Raw genomic sequence first — 23,383 nt, 5'->3', positions numbered from 1 at the left:
TTATGTCAATTGACAGTTAAAAACACTATTTGGTCCTGGGATAGCCAAGCGCAGTCTGAATTTGTCAATCTGAAACAAGCTTTGTTGAATGCACCACTTTTATCACATCCAGATCTTACTAGAAATTTTTCCATTGCCACTGACAGTTCTAACACCGCTTTAGGCGTACACATTTTTCAGGAAATTGAAGAAGATGGTTCTACAGTAATTAAAAACATCGCCTTTGCAAGTCGCATTCTGTCACCTGCTGAACGCAATTATTCTGTTACAGAACTTGAAACATTATGTGTTGTATGGGCATTTACGAGATTTCGGCATTTTCTTTATGGAAGACATACGACCGTTTACACAGATGATAGAGATATCCAGTTTTTACTTTCAGCAAAATTTACACACGACAGATTAAGCAGATGGAAATTTTATTTACAGGAATTTAATTTTACAATTGTTCACATTACCGGTACACAAAATATTGTAGCAGACGCACTATCCCGTTCTCTCAGCAGCAATCAGCAAGACATCGCAACCAACTTCTGCCAAGCAAATTTAGCGTCATGTATATTCAACAAGTTGCATTTGAAAATTTCATTTCGTCGTCATTACGAGATATAGCACAAGAGCAGAGTAAAGACAACTTATGGAAAGAAATTAAACACCTTTGGGAAGATAGGAATAATGTTACCATCAGAAACCATTACACTGTACGCAATAACATTCTGTTTCGCCGCTCTCACCCTGACAGCAACAACTGGTTACTATACATTCCTGACGAACTTGTTAACAAATTAATTTGGTATACTCATTTAAGTTAAGCACATTACGGAGCCAGAAAATGTTTTCTTATACTGAGACAGAACTGTTATTTTGCCAACATGGAGAAACGTATTCGACGAGTTTTAGCGTCATGTAAAATCTGCCAGAAAGCTAAATCAGACACGACTTCACATATTCCTCCGTTACATCCCATTGTACCCGTTAAATTGTGACACAAGGCCGCTGTAGACATTTTTGGTCCGATTCCCAGATCTAATAGAGGTTTTTGTTACATCTTTGTCGCTGTTGAACTCACTTCGAAATTTGTTACCTTCACTCCGTTACGCAAAGCTACTGCTAAAACTATTTCGAATGCATTTGTAAAACATTTTTTTATTTCATGTAGGGTATGTATTGAAAGTAATTTCCGACAATGGATTACAATTTCGATCTGCTATATGGACACGTATGTTACGAGCAAGAAACATTTCTCCGATCTATATATCCAAGTATCACGCTTCTTCGAACCCTTGTGAACGACTAATGAAAGATATTGGTAAACTATGTAGAATTTACTGCCATAAAAAACATATTGATTGGGATACACACATACTCTCATTCCAGGATGTAATTAACTCCATACCAAATGAATCTACTATGCTATCTCCGACTGTTATATTGAAAAATGTTGAACCACCTAACAAAATTAAAGAATTAGTATCCTTTACTACATCTCGTCGACTACACCACCATGAAATAATTGACATTGCACTCAACAACATCAAACGTGCCGCAGAGCGCCGGAGAAGACAGCAAAAACAGACTTGTACACTCCGTGACTTTCACCTTGGGCAGAAGATATTAGTACGCACACACTATTTATCCAACAGAGGAAAGAGTAGATGCAGTAAATTAGAGCTTCTATACGCAGGTCCATATCGAATTCGCAGCATTCCTCACCCCAATGTAGTACACGTCGAAACTCTGAGAACCAGAAAAAGCAAAGGCAATCACCATGTCTCCAGTATTAAACCATTTATTGAATGAACATACTTTATGATTGATCATACTGTAATGCCATTTCCTGATTTTTATATGACCACTCATGCAATTATATTTATACACTCCTGGAAATAGAAAAAAGAACACATTGACACCGGTGTGTCAGACCCACCATACTTGCTCCGGACACTGCGAGAGGGCTGTACAAGCAATGATCACACGCACGGCACAGCGGACACACCAGGAACCGCGGTGTTGGCCGTCGAATGGCGCTAGCTGCGCAGCATTTGTGCACCGCCGCCGTCAGTGTCAGCCAGTTTGCCGTGGCATACGGAGCTCCATCGCAGTCTTTAACACTGGTAGCATGCCGCGACAGCGTGGACGTGAACCGTATGTGCAGTTGACGGACTTTGAGCGAGGGCGTATAGTGGGCATGCGGGAGGCCGGGTGGACGTACCGCCGAATTGCTCAACACGTGGGGCGTGAGGTCTCCACAGTACATCGATGTTGTCGCCAGTGGTCGGCGGAAGGTGCACGTGCCCATCGACCTGGGACCGGACCGCAGCGACGCACGGATGCACGCCAAGACCGTAGGATCCTACGCTGTGCCGTAGGGGACCGCACCGCCACTTCCCAGCAAATTAGGGACACTGTTGCTCCTGGGGTATCGGCGAGGACCATTCGCAACCGTCTCCATGAAGCTGGGCTACGGTCCCGCACACCGTTAGGCCGTCTTCCGCTCACGCCCCAACATCGTGCAGCCCGCCTCCAGTGGTGTCGCGACAGGCTTGTATGGAGGGACGAATGGAGACGTGTCGTCTTCAGCGATGAGAGTCGCTTCTGCCTTGGTGCCAATGATGGTCGTATGCGTGTTTGGCGCCGTGCAGGTGAGCGCCACAATGAGGACTGCATACGACCGAGGCACACAGGGCCAACACGCGGCATCATGGTGTGGGGAGCGATCTCCTACACTGGCCGTACACCACTGGTGATCGTCGAGGGGACACTGAATAGTGCACGGTACATCCAAACCGTCATCGAACCCATCGTTCTACCATTCCTAGACCGGCAGGGGAACTTGCTGTTCCAACAGGACAATGCACGTCCGCATGTATCCCGTGCCACCCAACGTGCTCTAGAAGGTGTAAGTCAACTACCCTGGCCAGCAAGATCTCCGGATCTGTCCCCCATTGAGCATGTTTGGGACTGGATGAAGCGTCGTCTCACGCGGTCTGCACGTCCAGCACGAACGCTGGTCCAACTGAGGCGCCAGGTGGAAATGGCATGGCAAGCCGTTCCACAGGACTACATCCAGCATCTCTACGATCGTCTCCATGTGAGAATAGCAGCGTGCATTGCTGCGAAAGGTGGATATACACTGTACTAGTGCCGACATTGTGCATGCTCTGTTGCCTGTGTCTATGTGCCTGTGGTTCTGTCAGTGTGATCATGTGATGTATCTGACCCCAGGAATGTGTCAATAAAGTTTCCCCTTCCTGGGACAATGAATTCACGGTGTTCTTATTTCAATTTCCGGGAGTGTATGAATACTTACTGATGATTATCATATTTTTTCTTGGCAAGTGCCCGGCAAGGTAAGGTTAGCAGGTCGCTTTTCTTGTCGTTACACATCAGACCGTGCACATTTTTCCAGATAAACTTACATATTTTATGACCAATTATGCAATTCTATCTATGTAACTACTTACTGATGATTATCATATTTTTTCTTGGCAAGTGCCTGGCAAGGTAAGGTTAGCAGGACGCTTTTCTTGTCATTATATATCAGACCGTGCACATTTTCCATTTTTCGTGTATGTATGATTGTTTTCCTGTTTTGTTTGTATGCACTACGAAATCTTTAAGATATAACAAACACCAGTTGACTTTGACATTTTTCCTCATGATATCTCAATATCTTGATATTTTACATTTTTTTGCTACTACATTATGATACTGTGTGTACATTTTTTGTACTTGAAAACTGTCTATGTTTTTGACATAATACGTTTTCTGTCATGCAATGCTGTATGCTTAATTATATCACTAAAAACAAGTTTTTATTTAATGAGTATATGATTTAAATGCAAGATATTAATCCTTATTCATCATTTTCAGAAAGGAATAACGTGTAAAAGAAATAACTTAAACAAACCACAGTGGATTACTATGAAATGGGAATTTCACCTTCGGAATGAACGAAAGAATATGCAATACCTTGTCATGAAGGGTAAATGGATCATAATTAACAAGCATTAACAAGAATATACTATACACATCGTATGATAGCAGTCTTAACTAATTATTTTTCTTTCAGAATACGAGGCGATTGATGCAGGCTGTCAGACAGAACCACACATCTTAGTTTTAGTGATGAAATATGCTAGAAATAAAAAACTCTATACTGTGAATAGTTGTATGGAGTAAATGGTAATATGAATAATGAATAATGAAGTGTCTTTTTTGCAGATGATAATGAATGATGATGAATAGTTACATGAAGAATATGCTAATATGAATAATGACGTTTGTCTTTGCAGGTGATGATAGTAATGAAGTTATGGTAATATGAATAATGAAGTTTTTCCTTGCAGATGAAAATAATGATGAAGTTTATATATTTATTATTAGTTAAGAGATGCTATGTAGTTATTTAAGTATTTGTTGCAGTTCCTTTTGACAGTATGTCTTATGTCGCATGGTATAATGACTGAATGTTTTGGAAAGGACAGCTAGACTACATACATATTGAGTACACGTTTCATTACCTGTTAACTCGAAGTTCGCTACTTTTCAGCATAATATGCGTTTCTTCTTTCAGCTCGATAATCCATTTTGTATTTTTTCCAGGAGAAGCTATTCATGAAATTAATGTGCTATAAGCAGTTAGTCATTAAACCTGTTCTAGTACTTGCATTTTTTTTACCCATGTGTGTGTGTCATTCATGAATGTGATCACATATACTCTACTTGTTTCATAACCTTGCTACAGCTGAGCAAATATTTTCATGCCCCAGCAATTAATTATCAATCTCAACGCAATGCATTGCTAGCACAAAAAATTGTATTAGCAGTCCCAAATAATGCTACCAGTTTAAGAGATATTTCTAGTTATAAATATAATGCAAATTTCTCAGATGTATTGAATCCATTATATCTATGTATTATTGGACCACAGACCTTGAGTAATAGTTACAGTGTGTTACATTTTAAATATGTCCTATGTCACTTGAATGATGAGTTCTGAGTAATAGTGAATGATGTTTTGTAATAATGCATAAATGCTATGCCAATAATTGCTGTAAATAATATTTTTGTTATACTATATAAATGCTATGCCAATAATTAACTCTCATTTTGAATGATGACTTCTGAATAATACTGAATAATGTTTTATAAAACTATATGAATACTTTGTAACTGGCCAATGAGTGCCAATAATTACCGCAATCAGATGAGTTATGAATAGTGTTTTGCAATATTCAATACTTGCTACAAGTTTAGTAACTGGCCAATGAATGCCACTGTTTCTTATATTTTAAATTTGTCTTATGTCAATTACATGATATCATATATGAATACCATTAGCTTGATGCTACACTCATTAGCTCCTGTTTTGAATGATGACTTCTGAATTATGCATAAAAATGGTTTGTAACTGGCCAATGAGTGCCAATAATTACCGCAATCAGATGATTTATGAATAGTGTTTTGTAATATTCAATACTTGCTACATGTTTAGTAACTGGCCAATGAATGCCAATGATTACTATAATTAGATGAATTATGTAAATGCTATGCCATTAATTAACTCTTGGTTTGAATGATCACTTCTGAAAAATGCATAAAATGGTTTGTAACTGGCCAATGAGTGCCAATATTTACTGTAATCAGATGACTTATGAATAATGTTCTGTAATACTCCATACATAGTACAGAAATGTTTAGTAACTAGGCAATGAGTGCCAACAATTACTCAAATCTCAATGATGACTAGCATAAGACTTAATGTCCTTCACCTTCTGACCTAATTACCAGAATATCCGTTTGTCCTGTCCATCCTCATGATCATGGAGCACTATATTTGGATTTTGCACTAATTCTACGTTGGTGAAAGAGTATGGATTCTACAAGAATGTGGTGTTGACACATCATGCTGTCCACCACCTTGAACGATGGAGATGTTATTATGGTCCTACTGTTTGGTGTACCTAATGTACTACCAAAATGATAACATTGAATATTAATACATTTCAGTGTCTTGGCTACACTGATTAATACTTCAGGGAAGAGAACTTCAGATTGTCTCACTTCGTGTTGTGCTTCTGTAGAAAGATATGGACTTTCAGTGCAGCTATGTGCAACCTACTGTGCTACAACCATGATGCAATCCTTCGCTTTCCTTTCCTAGTTCTTGTAAAATGGTAAAAAATATATAGAGTGCATGTGCACTTTATGTCATTTGTTATTATGTTTTGTACTCATTGCGTATACATTTTGTCATTTCTTGATATGTTCTGTACTCAGTGCATGTGCACTCTATTTCATTTCATGTTCTGCACTTATATATATGTATATACTCTGTGACTGTAGACTTAGTTAATTAAGTAGATTATAGAAAAATTCGTTGCTCATGGCAAGTCCAGTTGACTCACCATCGCTGCCAAATTTTAGCCCCCCCCCCCCAGTGGAGGGTTATGTAAGAGGTCCGAGCAGATGTAATTTCGAAGTATTGCTCATGCGTTGCCTGCGATATGCAAGGTATAAGAGAATCTCTGACCAGAGAGCAGTGTTGACTGCAGTAGGAACTGTGTAGCTGTAGCAGTAAGTTGTTGCTAGTGAGCAGTCTGCTCTGGTCTGGTCTGGTGTATCGTGTTGGCTGGGCCGGCCACAGTGCAGCGATGCCGCAGCCTGAGTATTATTGTATAAGGTAAAAAAAGCAGCCTCGCGCATATGTAGTAATGTTATCTCAAGTCCCATGTAAATGTTTTAAAAATCTCGTAATAATAATCTTTCTCATAAAAAGTAACTTTTAACAACCATTCACTTCAATTTAAAGAATTTACTAATTTCTTCAATCCATGATCATACCGATTATTTCAAAAGAAAAATCAGTTGTTTCCTTTCATAAATGACAAATCTATCGGCCAGCATTGCACAGGGCTGTGCCAGAAAAATTTATTGAGGAGCAAATATATATGCGTTATCCGGCGACTTCATTGAGGTAAGAATTTTTCTTTTTTTTTATTCAGAATGATCTTTCAGGGCCATGACGCAGCACTGCTGACGACCAAAATTTATCAGGTTAAATTCACAGTCAATTATCGAAAAGTTATAAGTCAGCGACAATTTAATTGAGAGGTTAGTTACATTGTATTATCACCAGGTTACTGAATTTATTTTTTGTTGGGATGTTACAATGAATGTGAACGACATAATTATAATTTTTGCTGTTGAGAGGTTTAGCAATTTTTCTGTTTTGAGGTTAGACTAAATGTGAATGAATTTTGTGGGGAGGTTAAATATGAATGAAATTTTTGTGGGGAGGTTACACTAAAAATGTGAATAAAAATTTTTGTGGGGAGGTTACAACATATACCCTCGAAATGTAGTCACAAAACGTCAAAAAATGTGCAAGCAGGAATATGTGACGGACAATCATGTTGGCATCTCACTGCATTTTATGATTTCAATAAAACTGAAATTATATTAGTGTCTGTTCTTTCGTACTTGTCCGAAAAAACAGACGCCACGCAGTCATTTAATTGATTCGCTCGACGGGCAATGAATGCACTACCTTCATTGCAGATGCGCAATTACAAAGTACGTTCGACCTCCTCCTGGAATCTCAAAGTATCGAGCATGGAGGACATGGACAGAGACTGCGGATAGATGGAACCAGGTGGGTCGGTGGGTCCGCCGGGAGGCCTGCCGGGATAGTCCGCGCAGTTCCATCCAGTGCTGTGTCCGGATGGCCCAGTCGTTAACCCAAATGCCTAATAGACAGAAGCTCCCCTGTTCGAATTCAAATGCAGCTTACACTCTTACCATCGCCGCTGATTCCCCAAGTCCTGATGCAGCCAACATCAATAGTTCCTTCCCTTCCCGTTCCTTTCTCCCTCCTCCAAATCCAGTTTATATAAAACTGAAATTATCCACTATCTCTTTATCAACTTAAGAATTTTTTATCAATGAATTAAACTACGGCCGTGCGAGAGAGTAGAGAAAAGGTATCCTGCATTGAGTATCGCTTAAAATTCCGGTATATCTGGGAAATTTCCGGAGTTCATTTAGCGAAAGTCTTAAATTAAAATTCCACATTTGCAAATCAGTTAAAATCACAAGTTCAGATCGCTAGCAAATACACTCCTGGAAATTGAAATAAGAACACCGTGAATTCATTGTCCCAGGAAGGGGAAACTTTATTGACACATTCCTGGGGTCAGATACATCACATGATCACACTGACAGAACCACAGGCACATAGACACAGGCAACAGAGCATGCACAATGTCGGCACTAGTACAGTGTATATCCACCTTTCGCAGCAATGCACGCTGCTATTCTCACATGGAGACGATCGTAGAGATGCTGGATGTAGTCCTGTGGAACGGCTTGCCATGCCATTTCCACCTGGCGCCTCAGTTGGACCAGCGCTCGTGCTGGACGTGCAGACCGCGTGAGACGACGCTTCATCCAGTCCCAAACATGCTCAATGGGGGACAGATCCGGAGATCTTGCTGGCCAGGGTAGTTGACTTACACCTTCTAGAGCACGTTGGGTGGCACGGGATACATGCGGACGTGCATTGTCCTGTTGGAACAGCAAGTTCCCTTGCCGGTCTAGGAATGGTAGAACGATGGGTTCGATGACGGTTTGGATGTACCGTGCACTATTCAGTGTCCCCTCGACGATCACCAGTGGTGTACGGCCAGTGTAGGAGATCGCTCCCCACACCATGATGCCGGGTGTTGGCCCTGTGTGCCTCGGTCGTATGCAGTCCTCATTGTGGCGCTCACCTGCACGGCGCCAAACACGCATACGACCATCATTGGCACCAAGGCAGAAGCGACTCTCATCGCTGAAGACGACACGTCTCCATTCGTCCCTCCATTCACGCCTGTCGCGACACCACTGGAGGCGGGCTGCACGATGTTGGGACGTGAGCGGAAGACGGCCTAACGGTGTGCGGGACCGTAGCCCAGCTTCATGGAGACGGTTGCGAATGGTCCTCGCCGATACCCCAGGAGCAACAGTGTCCCTAATTTGCTGGGAAGTGGCGGTGCGGTCCCCTACGGCACCGCGTAGGATCCTACGGTCTTGGCGTGCATCCGTGCGTCGCTGCGGTCCGGTCCCAGGTCGACGGGCACGTGCACCTTCCGCCAACCACTAGCGACAACATCGATGTACTGTGGAGACCTCACGCCCCACGTGTTGAGCAATTCGGCGGTACGTCCACCCGGCCTCCCGCATGCCCACTATACGCCCTCGCTCAAAGTCCGTCAACTGCACATACGGTTCACGTCCACGCTGTCGCGGCATGCTACCAGTGTTAAAGACTGCGATGGAGCTCCGTATGCCACGGCAAACTGGCTGACACTGACGGCGGCGGTGCACAAATGCTGCGCAGCTAGCGCCATTCGACGGCCAACACCGCGGTTCCTGGTGTGTCCGCTGTGCCGTGCGTGTGATCATTGCTTGTACAGCCCTCTCGCAGTGTCCGGAACAAGTATGGTGGGTCTGACACACCGGTGTCAATGTGTTCTTTTTTCCATTTCCAGGAGTGTAGTTGAGGAAAGCTTCAGAGATCTGTGGGCTTCGCTTAATGTGAATTATTCCAAAGAATTCGTTGTCGAGGCCCACGAACAAAGACAAGATCTCGAGTTAACACACGTATTTGTTGCTTGCTTCAGTCTTCAAAGCCGAATGCTTTTCGCGTAAGATGGCTGCCGATTATTTAAACCCAAGCATGGTCGTGACTCAAATTTATACACTTCTGTCTTCCGCAACACACTCAAAAACTATTATTTCTGTGAAACTTCCTGGCAGATTAAAACTGTGTGCCCGACCGAGACTCGAACTCGGGACCTTTGCCTTTCGCGGGCAAGTGCTCTACCAACCGAGCTACCGAAACACGACTCACACCCTGTACTCACAGCTTTACTTCTGCCAGTACCTCGTCTCCTACCTTCCAAACTTTACAGAAGCTCTCCTGCGAAGCTGAACTAGCACTCCTGAGAGAAAGGATATTGCGGAGACATGGCTTAGCCACAGCCTGGGGGATGTTTCCAGAGCGAGATTTTCACTCTGCAGCGGAGTGTGCGCTGATATGAAACTTTCTGGCAGATTAAAACTGTGTGCCCAACCGAGACTCGAACTCGGGACCTTTGCCTTTCGCGGGCAAGTGCTCTACCAACTGAGCTACCGAAGTACGACTCACGCCCGGTACTCACAGCTTCACTTCTGCCAGTACCTCGTCTCCTACCTTCCAAACTTTACAGAAGCTCTCCTGCGAACCGAGTTCGAGTCTCGGTCGGGCACACAGTTTTAATAGTTTTAATCTGCCAGGAAGTTTCATATCAGCGCACACTCCGCTGCAGAGTGAAAATCTCACTCTGGTATTATTTCTGTGTTACAGATATGTCTTATACATGAGTCTGCATATCGATTTCCTCAGCCGGCCGCTGTGACCGAGCGGTTCTAGGCGCTTCAGTCCGGAACCACGATGCGGCTACGGTCGCAGGTTCGAATCCTGCCTCAGGCATGGATGTGTGTGATGTCCTTAGGTTAGTTAGGTTACGTAGTTCTAAGTCTAGGGGACTGATGACCTCAGATATTAAGTTGCATAGTGCTTAGAGCCATTTGAACCATTTCCTCAACTTTTCATTGGTGTTCTAGGCTTTTTGCTACGCTAATAGTTTGCTCAATAATTGCACATCAGAGCATGCAGTTACCTGCTCGCTCTCTTGGAGATGTGGTATGTCTCCTGCTCTCAGTGTCCACCAATCACTGGCATCGCCGTGAGACTTTTGCGCCCCTCTGAGCTTTGCTCAGCAAGGTCACCATGCTTTCTTAGCCGTCATAACAAGTGCGCTAACCCAGCCAGCCACCAGCTTCTCTGTCACAAGAAGAGGCGCGCCCATAACCGATTTCGAAAATTATCATTGCCTTTTATAGGAGCGTACTCTCACAATATGTTGAAAGAGGGCAAATAAGTGTAGTGTTAAAGTTTCAGTGTTTGCTCAAAATGCAAACAGCGTTATGCACAAGCCATATGCCTATTGTCGTTTGATGTTGGCGACATGTGCATTACACAATGCTTACTCCATTGATATTCCTACAGTATGGGCGGTAAATCCAGGGTCCTTGCGAAAAAAATTCCCCATGCAAATCACTTTTGGTGCCTCTCCCCTTTCAGATATTAGTAGCATTTTCTTGGACTCTTCAAAGTATTTTAAAAATAATTAAAACATCCTTAACTTGAGTTATGCTAAAACCTTGCTGTAGAATGTTGCTGTCTGCAACATATATAATCAAAATCATTATGAGAAACACAAAACAAAGATTCAGACGTTGGGGAGATCGAAATAACTCTCACTGCTTAATAAAAAAAAGTTTATTACTATACTAGACAAGCAACTGCAATGCTCGATATCTTCCCTGAACATTAAACAACTAATTTTTATGTTTGGCCAATGTGTGCAGCGGACACACTGTCACAGTGAGGTATGCATCAGGCAATATTTGGTATTTGTGGGTCGTCTAACCATTGGAATGTTACAGGACAATTAAGGGACTTCGAAATTTAAGGCAAGACTGAGAATAATACACTACTGGCCATTAAAATTGCTACACCACGAAGATGACGTGCTACAGATGCGAAATTTAAGCCACAGGAAGAAGATGCTGTGATATGCAAATGATCACCTTTTAAGAGCATTCACACAAGGTTGGCGCTGGTGGAGACATCTACAACGTGCTGACGTGAGGAAAGTTTCCAACCGATTTCTCATGCACAAACAGCAGTTGACCAGCGTTGCTTGGTGAAACGTTGTTGTGATGCCTCGTGTAAGGAGGAGAAATGCGTACCATAACGTTTCCGACTTTGATAAAGGTCGGATTGTAGTCTATCACGATTGCGGTTTATCGTATCTCGACATTGCTGCTCGCATTGGGCGAGATCCAATGACTGTTAGCAGAATATGGAGTCGGTGGGTTCAGGAGGGTAAAACGGAACGCCATGCTGGATCCCAACGGCCTCGTATCACTATCAGTCGAGATGACGGGCATCTTATCTGCATGGCTGTAACGGATCGTGCAGCCATGTCTCGATCCCTGAGTCGACAGATGGGGACGTTTGTAAGACAACAACCATCTGCACGAACAGTTCGACGACGTTTGCAGAAGCATGGACTATCAGCTCGGAGACCATGGCTGTGGCTACCCTTGACGCTGCATCACAGACAGGAGCGCCTTCGATGGAGAACTCAACGACGAACCTGGGTGCACGAATGGCTATACGTCGTTTTTTCGGATGAATCCAGGTTCTGTTTACAGCATCATGAAGGTCGCATCCGTGTTTGGCGACATCGCGGTGAACGCACATTGGAAGCGTGTATTCGTCATCGCCATACTGGCGTATCACCCAGCGTGATAGTATGGGGTGCCACTGGTTACACGTCTCTGTCACCTCTTGTTCGCACTGACGGCACTTTGAACAGTGGACGTTAGATTTCAGATGTGTTACGACCCGTGGCTCTACCCTTCATTCGATCCCTGCGAAACCCTACATTTCAGCAGGTCCTGTACGGGCCTTTCTGGATACAGAAAATGTTCGACTGCTGCCCTGGCCAGCACATTCTCCAGATCTCTCACGAACTGAAAACGTCTGGTCAATGGTGGCCGAGCAACTGGCTCGTCGCAATACCCCAGTCACTACTCTTGATGAACTGTGGTATCGTGTTGAAGCTCATCGGCAGCTGTACCTGTACAGGCCACCCAAGCTCTGTTTGACTCAATGCCCAGGCGTATCAAGGGAGTTATTACGGCCAGAGGTGGTTGTTCTGGGTACAGATTTCTCAGGATCTATGCACCCAAATTGCGTGTAAATCTAATTACATGTCAGTTCTATTATAATATATTTGTCCAATGAATATCCGTTTATCATTTGCATTTCTTCTTGGTGTAGCAATTTTAATGGCCAGTAGTGTAAATTTTCATTTGCCCAACGGATTGGACAGAATTCGCATAAAATTGACAGTTTTCGAAAATATCAGTTGAAATTGCAGAAAATTATGCTAAGCTTGTTGGAGGTACCAAATTATATGAAAGACAACAAAGAGAAAACGCAACAAGATTTCCTCACATCACAAATTGAATATTAGTGAGACAAAAAGAAACCTACCAATCATAACCTATTAGACAAGTTGCGTGGCAGAATGTGTTAGTTGCTCAGAATATGGATTGCGCTGCTGAAACAGCGACACTTAGGTTTTCCGGAACTCAGCTAACATGCGCCAATCAGCGCTACACGGCGGCCAAAAGACGAAACCCCTGAATGGTCCAATAGGACATGTCGAAACCTACACTGATATTTTTTACATGGGAAGAAGACAACGAAAGAAATGCACTGCCAAAATTTTAGCTGCTAAGAGGCACTGCCAAGTATTTTGTAAAAAATGTTGAAGTTATACATTTTTGTTGCGCGAAGAACAGCTTATAACAGCGGTTCGTACAGCCCTGCACACCTAGTACGCGACTCGACAGTCATTTGCGCAGCGCTGCGTAGTGGAATTATCCGGAGTACACAGACACCAATTTTAAGCCCCTAAAGCCTGGTTTACAATAGACCGAATGGAAGCGAACACGTGCAAATGAGCATTTGCAGAAAAGTCACTACCATTCCCTTGCATGTGGGTACAATCGTTTATACTATAGGGGACGGAAGAGAACATGAGGTTGCGAGCATTGCCTATGAACGCTGTGTTATTAGTTTTTAGTTTTTGGAGCTAATATTCGGCATATAGGGTACAACTCCATCTTTCTAGGGCCACAGTGCGAAACTTTGCTATTCAGTGGGGATTATTTTACATGGCGAGTCCACTGTTCTTGATGGAGTGTGCAAAACAGCGCAGAGAAGGAAGAATTTAGTGTCTCAATTTGTATCGAAGCGTGACTTGCTTGGAGATCGTGCACTTTACACGGAATTCCATCTCCATCTCTCCTTAGCTCTGCTCCATAGTTTTTCTTGTATGTCCGCTGCCATTTTTCCCTGGCTTCTCATAACCATTGAGGGGAAATTTATAAACAGAACACAAATTACTGTCATCGAGCATCATCTCAAGAGGTGACACAGCTACGCATGTAAGATCTAATGGTCATATTCTTATTAGTTTTTTGTTCTAAATCGGATGGTCTAGTGGTAAGGCGCGCGCGCTTTGTGATCCAGGGAGCGTGGGATCAAATCCCTTTCAGACCAGGACTTTTTCACTGTGATTTTTAACCGAGCATTCACTTCTCACAGACGGTGGAGTGACCACGAAAGACATGTGGTTCGGATTCCAAGTTATATTAGGTAACTGGCGAAGGACAGGGACATTTAAGTAGGTGGAGTGGCGACTAGTTGAAAGACCTGCAAGAGGCCTACTGGGTACACCAGAGAGAATTCTTTTTGCTCGTGATTGTTAGCTTGTTTGCTCCAATGAAAATCTGGCTTCAAGTATATAATTTTTTTAAAAAATAACTTCATATCGACAGTTCACTTCTTGCAAATATGATTCTGATAAAAGTAGCTAGCAGAGAAAATAAAAACATGGCAGTGTTTGATATTACAGACGACTTCCATCAATGAGGACATGTAATCTGTTGAAATGAAATGTGTCTTGCAGAACTACATTTTATAACAATTCCTGTAGGCCAGTGTTTTTCAACCATTTTGAATACGCCACCCCTTTCCAAATAAAAATATTCTGGCGTCCCCCAGAACCATAATAAAAGTACGTCAGCGATTTCAAAGGCAACGTGTTTAATTTTCTTTGCACTGGTAGTATGTTGATCTAGAAATCAAGTGCAATGTGAAAAGAGGTAGCAATGATCTGCGTGTAGAGATACATTCTTTGCCGCGGTAGAGGCGTGGGTGTGAGAAGGAGTCAGCCGGGGCATAGTCGCGCGTTTTCCGTCACTACAATCAAATTTCCGAGTACTCCAGCAAGTAAGGACGTGATTATTGTCTTCGACCTTCGCTCTGAGGGAACATAAAATAGACAAGTTTCTTAAAAGATCTGTGCAGCCCTCCATGTCTGGTACAAGTGGCAGCGGCGGAAGCGAATCAAACTCGAAAAAAAAAATAGACTGTATGACGAGAGTTATCTGAAGTACGATTTTACTGCCATGAACAATAAATCTCAACGTGTAATTTGCGGCAAAGTATAGTCACGAGAGCGTATGAAACCATCAAAGCTTCTGTCACCTCTCAACTAAACATTCCAAGGAAGCTGATGAATCGTTGGATTTCTTCGAAAGGAAAATGAAAACACTTAACCAACAGAAAATTACTACGATTAAGGTAATAAAATAGTAATGTTATTCGTTGATTTAAAATAGTATTAATGTTTGTGATTTTTTTATTCGTTTCTCTGATTTAACAATATTATTTTATCTGATTTTAGATATCCAGTGTCAATGAGAAAGTGTTACTAGCTAGCTACGGAGTCACATTCCGAGTCGCTAAAGCAGGGAAGCCGCATATAGATGCAGAGAATCCTATTTTGCCAGCAGCCCTGGATATGGTTGAAATTATGTTAGGTAAGCAAGAGGCAAACAAGCTAAAAAGCATACCACTTTCTTATAATACCACTGAACGGATAATAAACGATATGGCGGGTGACATTCGACAACAGTTAGTCGAAAAATTAAAGAAGAGCCCACATTTTGCTTTGCAGTTTGATGAATCTACTTATGTTTCAGATTGTCCTCAATTTATAGTATTTGTGCGCTATGAAGCGGATGAAAGCACTCTCTGCGAACACTACTGGCCAATGTTTGTATTACATGTTTTTTAGAAAGCACTCGCAACCACGAGATTGATTGGACAAAATGTATCGCCTTTTGTAGTAATGGTGCTAAAGCTATGACTGCCAGTAAAAGTGGACTCCTCGCGAAATTAAAATCAATAATGCCAATTTTTTTTGGACGCACTGCTTTCTTCATCGAGAAGATCTGGCAGCCACGATTTTAGCTTCTGATTTAAATGATGTGCTTAAAGAGGTGTTCAAAGTTGTAAACTATATTAAAGGTAAAACGTTGCAAACTCGACTGTTCAGGATCATTTGTGAAGACATGGGTTCGCTTCATCGAAATCACACAGAGGTCAGGTGGCTTCCCAAAGGGAAGGTATTGACACGAGTTCTGGAACTAAAAGGTTAATTGTTAATGTACTTACAAGATTCTGAATCTGGATATGCGAATTACTTTTGTGACCCTGTTTGCCTATTAAAATTAGAATTGCTCATGGATCTTTTTAGCCACCTAAATATATTAAACAACACCCTCCAAGGGAGAGAAGAAAACATTATAACAGCTAAGGATTCCTCGCAAAACTTACTTTGTGGTCAACGTTTTTACGGAAGATGATGATTGAGTCTTTCCCTTGTATTCAAGCGATTGTCGAAGAAATTGCAATGGACCAGTCGGTGGTACCAAGTTCTTACATTCCTTGCATGATGTAGAGCTTGCATAATTTGGAAGAGAAACTGTTAAGGTACTTTCCAGAGCTGTATTGTGACGCTGACAACGGTCATAGATGTATACTAAATCCTTTTTAGATACGTCAGTACAACTGGCTGATCAGAGCACGATGACGAAAGAAACACTTATAGATTTAGCAGCTGACAGGATGCTTAAAATGGAATTTAATTCACCAAAGATTGTTGACTTCTGGATGAAGAGAAAAGAAGAGTATCCACAGCTGGCAAAGGAAGCCTTCAAATTATTAGTGCTATTCGCCATTTCCTACCTTTGTGAATTAGCGTTCTCTTAGAGGGTGAGCATAAAAACTAAGAAAGAAATAAAACCACGATTTGACAAATTATTAATAAATAAACAGGCACAACCTTCTCATGAATTTTTATTGTAATCTGGGACCTATAACCCTTGCTCAGTTTCATCTGGCTAAGTGGCACCCGTGGCAGATATAGCTGGTGTTGCCCTATGAATAAAAACTGTTCAAAACAATAGAATCTTTGTAAGTGTCAAGTATTCTTTTTAATAATACAAATGAGAGACATTAGTGATCAGGCATCAAATTCCAGTTCTGCCGATAAAGCGCTGCGCATTTGCGTATAATCTCTGGATCGTACTATTATTGTTATTGACTTTACTCTTGACGCGTGGGAAAGGAATGACAATGAAGTAACAGGAAACGCGGAGGAAATAAGAGCGTAATGTTTTACATCAGTATTATTATTATTATTTTATTATTATTACAACGAAAAAAGTACATTAGACGCTCTGACAAAGACAACGCCGCCGACAATGGAGTATTCGGCTGTACTGTTAGCGGCACTCCGCACGTTGCAGTTATTGTAACCTATACCTCCGCTCGGGACTCCTCGACGATGATGCCAAATTCTCTGTGACGGTGTTGCAAGCAAGACTCATGTTACTTCATGGCCTTGAAATACCTCTATATGAATCCCAGTTTAGATATGTCGTCGTTAACCAACACAAATTCAATAAAGTTGCGCATTACATACGTAGGCTGATGTTTCATTCAGCTAGCCGTCTTCTGTGTTTATGACTTATTTTGAAGAAAAGGTAAAAACTAATGTTTTTAAACCACTTCTTGAAAAAAGGATGTACATTTCATAAACTTGTTCTGGTGGCGGAGCCAGTGCTCCAAAAGTCTTCCACGACTGGCATCCTTTAATGCGTCTGTCCTCGCGAATGACAACATTATCTCGACGCAACATGTCAGATGAGACAGCCGTGGATGCTCTCCCCGACCGCTGCAAATCGTGGAGCTCCGCCGAACCGCCTTCTGATGATATCGCCCTCCGTGCCCAGTGATTTATTGTACTTCTGTCGACAGCAGATGCTCCATAGACTGTGCACGAGCGTTTGTGAGTATTCCCCACAGTTTCTTTCTCTGTAGCGAGAAATTCAAAGACGGCACATTGCTTGCATCGTACATCGCCAACAGACGCCATTTTGAAACTGCCCTGCAGCTGCGCATCCGTCGGAAGTGATGAAAACTTGGCGCGATCACTCACCAGACTTCAAATAACACATACGTAAGGTTTCGCATTGGAATCATTGTTTTCGGCTGAGAAAAAAAAATGCGGGGCTTTACTTTCTGGGCAACCCTCTTAATAATGTTTGAATGTTTGTGATATTCCTGGCTGTGGCCTCCAGTATTTTATCTTGCTAGAAGATCGCCTTGATGCAGCTTCATATATGTGAAGCATTTGGTACAAACGTGGAGTGAAGTACAAGCAGCAGATGTTACAGTATGTACCATTTCTGTGGGAGAGTCCGCCAATAGTACTGAACTCGCTTCTTATTGGTCGGCACATTCGGGTGTTTGGCGCCAAAACGCGTAACTTCTATTATTTTTTATTTGTTTATTTTTCATTGTATTTAACCTAGTTTTCAGTATGACAATCTCTCATGGTTACCCTACGAGTCTACCATTTTTGTTTATTAAAATTCACTAGTTTCGAGAAACATAAGAGTAATGATGTATAACCTAAGTGCTTCGGACACCTTCAGGTCGCTTTGGTGCGCCTGGGAAAGTACTTCGGCTGCGCTAGTCACTCTGTTTCGGGTGTTCTTCAGAGCCAGACGTATATCTCTGTTTCGCACGGACATGTATTCTGTATCGGAAGTTGTCAGAAAAGTTACCGCACTATGAAGAAAGCTATGTAGAGTATAAACAAACAGATACATTAATGAGAGGTGTCGCCTACCATCATTGCTTGTACTACAAATCTCGCCCTCTGTAGATACAGAAACAAACCTGGGCAAGTGGCATCCCACAAAAAGGAAAACACAAAAACATGTTAAAGATCGAGATGACACAATAGCAGCCTCCGCCAAAGAAGATTCCATGACCGACGAGCTGTCTTCTGCGCTGGGGACACAACTTTAGAAGACGGCGGGTTGGTGAAAAGGACGGTTACGGACACTTATAAAATCTCTACAGATCTCTCCAGCTTCCAGATCTGACTTCCAATTCGACAACGTATAATTTATACGTTGTACATTTGACTACCAGTGAAACAGTTCTCTGTTTATTATCGCTGTAATCGTCACAAAAATGCAAAGTGTCTATTGAATAACAAAAACAAACATTTTTCTTGCACCAGGCACACCGGACAAAGGAAAAACTGATGCAGTCAGACACTTCGCAGTAACCGCTAGTTTTATTTACACAGAACTGGGATGGAGTCAGAAACGGTACCGGCCGTTGTTCTGCATATTACACTGCGTACCAGGCATACTCGATCAAATACGGAAAGCGTGGCGTAGAAAATGGTAATGTACAAATGACTGGAGCTCAAGAGTACTGTTCTGTTAATAAACCTAAAATGAGAGAGAGGTATCGGAAATTATAGTGTCTGACAATTTCCTGGAAAATGCTTTCCACTGCCGAAGAAATTCTTTATAGAGAGGTCGAATCACAGGCGGAATCCACATTACCTCTACAGATTTTTCGACGTCCTTCCCAAAAATAGGGGCGTCGTTATGTCCAGACCATGAATCTAACAAAAGCAATGAATTAGTTTCTGCAGCTGGCAGAAATACGTTTCGAACGAAATGTTGAAAATAATTCTTTCCCATTTTTCCAGATTTCGATACGTCGATTACCAGATTTTAGCGACTAATAGTCCATTTTTTAATTTTTGGTCCTAATTTGCCTTGCGGTTCTTGAAGCAGATATACAGTTGCGGAAACAGTGAACCACTCATACTTATCTCTATCATTATCGTATATGAATATGTTATTGGATTTGTTGATCAGGCAACCGACCCCGTCTTTTTTTCACTCCGAAATGATAAAGTACGGTGTGCACGGAGATCTTTCACGAAACCTGACTGATCGGCTTTATAAACAGCAGTTGCGGGAATAACAGTAAGTTTCGTCTTTACGCCAGCTATGAATTTCTCTGTAGCATCGTTTCACTGACAGCTGCTCTACACGTTAACTTAGCGGAAACTCGGTAATTTTGAGACTTCCTATTCTGTATGATTTCTTGAACCTGCGTAGCTAGGTCGACGAAGCCTGGAAATTAGCAATGTTCATGTCAGATGCAATTCCTGTTTACAAATGAACCAAGCACCTCTGCTGTGTGTGTGCCTAGTTGCGCATGGGATGTTGCTACAGCGCCAGTAGGGGTGTACATTTGTACCGCCCCCTGGCGCGCTACGAATTTGGCAATTTTCAGGTTTTTTTCTTTTTTTAGTACTTGCAGTGCCTCAAAGCAGCTAAAATTTTGACAGTGTATTTCTTTCGTTTTCTCCTTCCTGTGTAAAAAATTTCGGGGTAGGTTTCGACATGTCTTATTGGACTATTCCCTTGTTATTCACAACACTCAACTGTCCAACTCTCAAAAAATTCCACATGGGGAGGGCGACTCAGTGCAGCTGCCAATGTGACGAACGACAGTATCAGTTGAAACTTCCTGGCAGATTAAAACTGTGTGCCCGACCGAGACTCGAACTCGGGACCTTTGCCTTTCACGGGCAAGTGCTCTACCAACTGAGCTACCGAAGCACGACTCACGCCCCGTCCTCACAGCTTTACTTCTGCCAGTACCTCGTCTCCTACCTTCCAAACTTTACAGAAGCTCTCCTGCGAACCTTGCAGAACTAGCATTCCTGAAAGAAAGGATATTGCGGAGACATGGCTTAGCCACAGCCTGGGGGATGTTTCCAGAATGAGATTTTCACTCTGCAGCGGAGTGTGCGCTGATATGTTTCATATCAGCGCACACTCCGCTGCAGAGTGAAAATCTCATTCTGGAAACATCCCCCAGGCTGTGGCTAAGCCATGTCTCCGCAATATCCTTTCTTTCAGGAGTGCTAGTTCTGCAAGGTTCGCAGGAGAGCTTCTGTAAAGTTTGGAAGGTAGGAGACGAGGTACTGGCAGAAGTAAAGCTGTGAGTACCGGGCGTGAGTCGTGCTTCGGTAGCTCAGTTGGTAGAGCACTTGCCCGCGAAAGGCAAAGGTCCCGAGTTCGAGTCTCGGTCGCGCACACAGTTTTAATCTGCCAGGAAGTTTCATATCAGCGCACACTCCGCTGCAGAGTGAAAATCTCATTCTGACAGTATCAGTTATTTCGCAAAAAACACGAGAATGCAGTAAACATTTACCACACTAGATGTGCAAAATGAACAATAACAAAGTGATTGGTACTGGCATCAAACAGTGCCCACCGACTGATCGGCCTCTTTGTGCTGATCCGAGCAAAGTGGTGGGGATGACCCACTGGATTGGAAACCTCAAAATTTTGGAGCGAAAGCAACCAATTTTCTCACGCTGATGGAGCGACGTTAAGACTGCCTGTCCTTTGATGTCTATACAGAAAAGGCAAATGTATCATACTCTATTGCCCCCTAGGGCAACAGTGGCGCCTCAGCCATCATTGCCCCAGCGACGACAGGTGCCGGCTCTCGCCAAGGAAAGCAAACAAGGGCCATGAATCAGCTTCTGTGAAACTGCTCAACTCCTCGAAGATGCTCGCAGCAGCTTTTGACAATCACTGACTGCCTTCCGGCGACTAGTAGGAACTTGAGACCCCACTGGTACCGCACCTCCCCCGCAAACAAGCCCAGTACTCCAAGAAAATAACCACTAAACAGTGGCAGAAAATTAAACAAGCCCAGTACTCCAATAAAATAACCACTAAACAGTGGCAGAAAATGAAACAATATCACAGTGACAGATCATAACCGTAAATCTACTTTCGTGGAACTTGGTTGTTTTTGAAACTTCCTGGCAGATTAAAACTGTGTGCCGAACCGAAACCTGAACTCGGGACCTTTGCCTTTCGCGGGCAAGTGCTCTACCAACGAGCTACCCAAGCACGACTTACGCGCCGTCCTCACAGCGTTACTTCTGCCAGTACCTCGTCTCCTACCTTCCAAACTGTACAGAAGCTCTCACAGGGCGTGAGTCGTGCTTGGGTAGCTCAGTGGTAGAGCACTTGCCCGCAAAAGGCAAAGGTCACGAGTTCGAGTCTCGGTCCGTCACACAGTTTTAATCTGCCAGGAAGTTTCACATCAGCGCACACTCCGCTGCAGAGTGAAAATCTCATTCTGCGTTATTTTTCTTTTAAAAGGGGTACTAAACAGACAATCCTCTGCTACATAAATAAATTTCTGAATTCTGTTGCAGTGCTACATGTTAAAAGAGTTGCATTTAAGATAACTGCTGGGATCTTTAAAAGTATCCATTGTAAGCAGAGAGGACTAGACCAGTCATAATGTTCTATCTTCAATAGAAATGCACACGCTATTAAACTGAGAAGAAGGAATAAAAATATAAAATTAATGCCTTTCTGTTCAAGAGCTTCAATTTTGCAATTTCCCAATTATTTCATTTTCCGTCGGAAAAAGTATCCTGACATTCCGGAAAACATGCGTTCTTCGTATTATGTGCATTGCACTGCGACCTGCTGCCATGTTCTCCATATCAGCGACCTCAGTAGTCATTAGACATCCTGATAGAGCACAATGGAGCGCACCGCGGAACTCACGGACTTCGGACGTGGTCAGGCGATTGGGTGTCACTTGTGTCATACGTCTGTACGCGAGATTTCCACAATCCGAAATGTCCATATGTCCACTGTTTACGATGTGATAGTGATGTGGAAAGGTAAAGGGACACGTACAGCACATTAGCGTACAGGCCGACCTCGTCTTTTGACTGACAGAGACCACTGACAATTGAAGAGCGTCGTAATTTCACAGGAATTCCAAACTGCATGATCAACCGTAAGTACAATGACAGGCAGGAAGTGAAAAAAACTTGGATTTGATGGCTACTCATAAGCCACACATCACTCCGGTAAATGCCAAACGACGCCTAGCTTGGTGTAAGGAGCGTAAACATTGGACAATTGAACAGAGGAAAAACGTTGTGTTGAGTGACGAATCATGGTACACAATGTGGCGATCCGAAGCCAAAGTGTGGGTATGCCCGGTGAACATCTGCCAACGTGTGTAGTGGCAAAAGTAAAATTCGCAGGCGGTCGTGTTATGGTGTTGTCGTGTTTCTCAAGGAGAGGCTTGCACCCCTTGTTGTTTTCCGTGGTACTACTACAGCACAGGCCTACAGTCATGTTTTAAGCACCTTGTTATTTCCCACTGTTGAAGAGCAATTCGGGGATGGCGATTGCATCTTTGAACACGATCGAGCACCTGTTCATAATGTACGGCCCGTGGAGTGGTTACACGACAATAACATCCCTGTAATGGTGTGGACTGAACAGAGTCCTGACCTGAGTCCTATAGAACACCTTTGGGATGTTTTGGAGCGCCGACTTCGTGCCAGGCCTTACCGACCGACACCGATACCTCTCCTCGGTGCAGTACTCCGCGAAGAATGGGCTTTCATTCCCGAAGCAACTT

The 23,383-nt window shown here is 43.0% G+C and overlaps 1 non-coding gene across 1 annotated transcript; it reads right to left on the bottom strand.

Moving 5' to 3' along the window:
- Positions 1-20,452: 20,452 nt before the first annotated feature.
- On the bottom strand, positions 20,453-20,527 carry Trnas-uga (transfer RNA serine (anticodon UGA)). Its single transcript has one exon. It is a non-coding gene; the product is annotated as a tRNA-Ser (tRNA).
- Between the last annotated feature and the right edge of the window lie 2,856 nt (positions 20,528-23,383).

This window comes from Schistocerca nitens, chromosome 1 (assembly GCF_023898315.1).
Source record: "Schistocerca nitens isolate TAMUIC-IGC-003100 chromosome 1, iqSchNite1.1, whole genome shotgun sequence".
Lineage (NCBI taxonomy): Eukaryota > Metazoa > Arthropoda > Insecta > Orthoptera > Acrididae > Schistocerca > Schistocerca nitens.
This window is presented reverse-complemented; position numbering and strand designations above follow the sequence as displayed.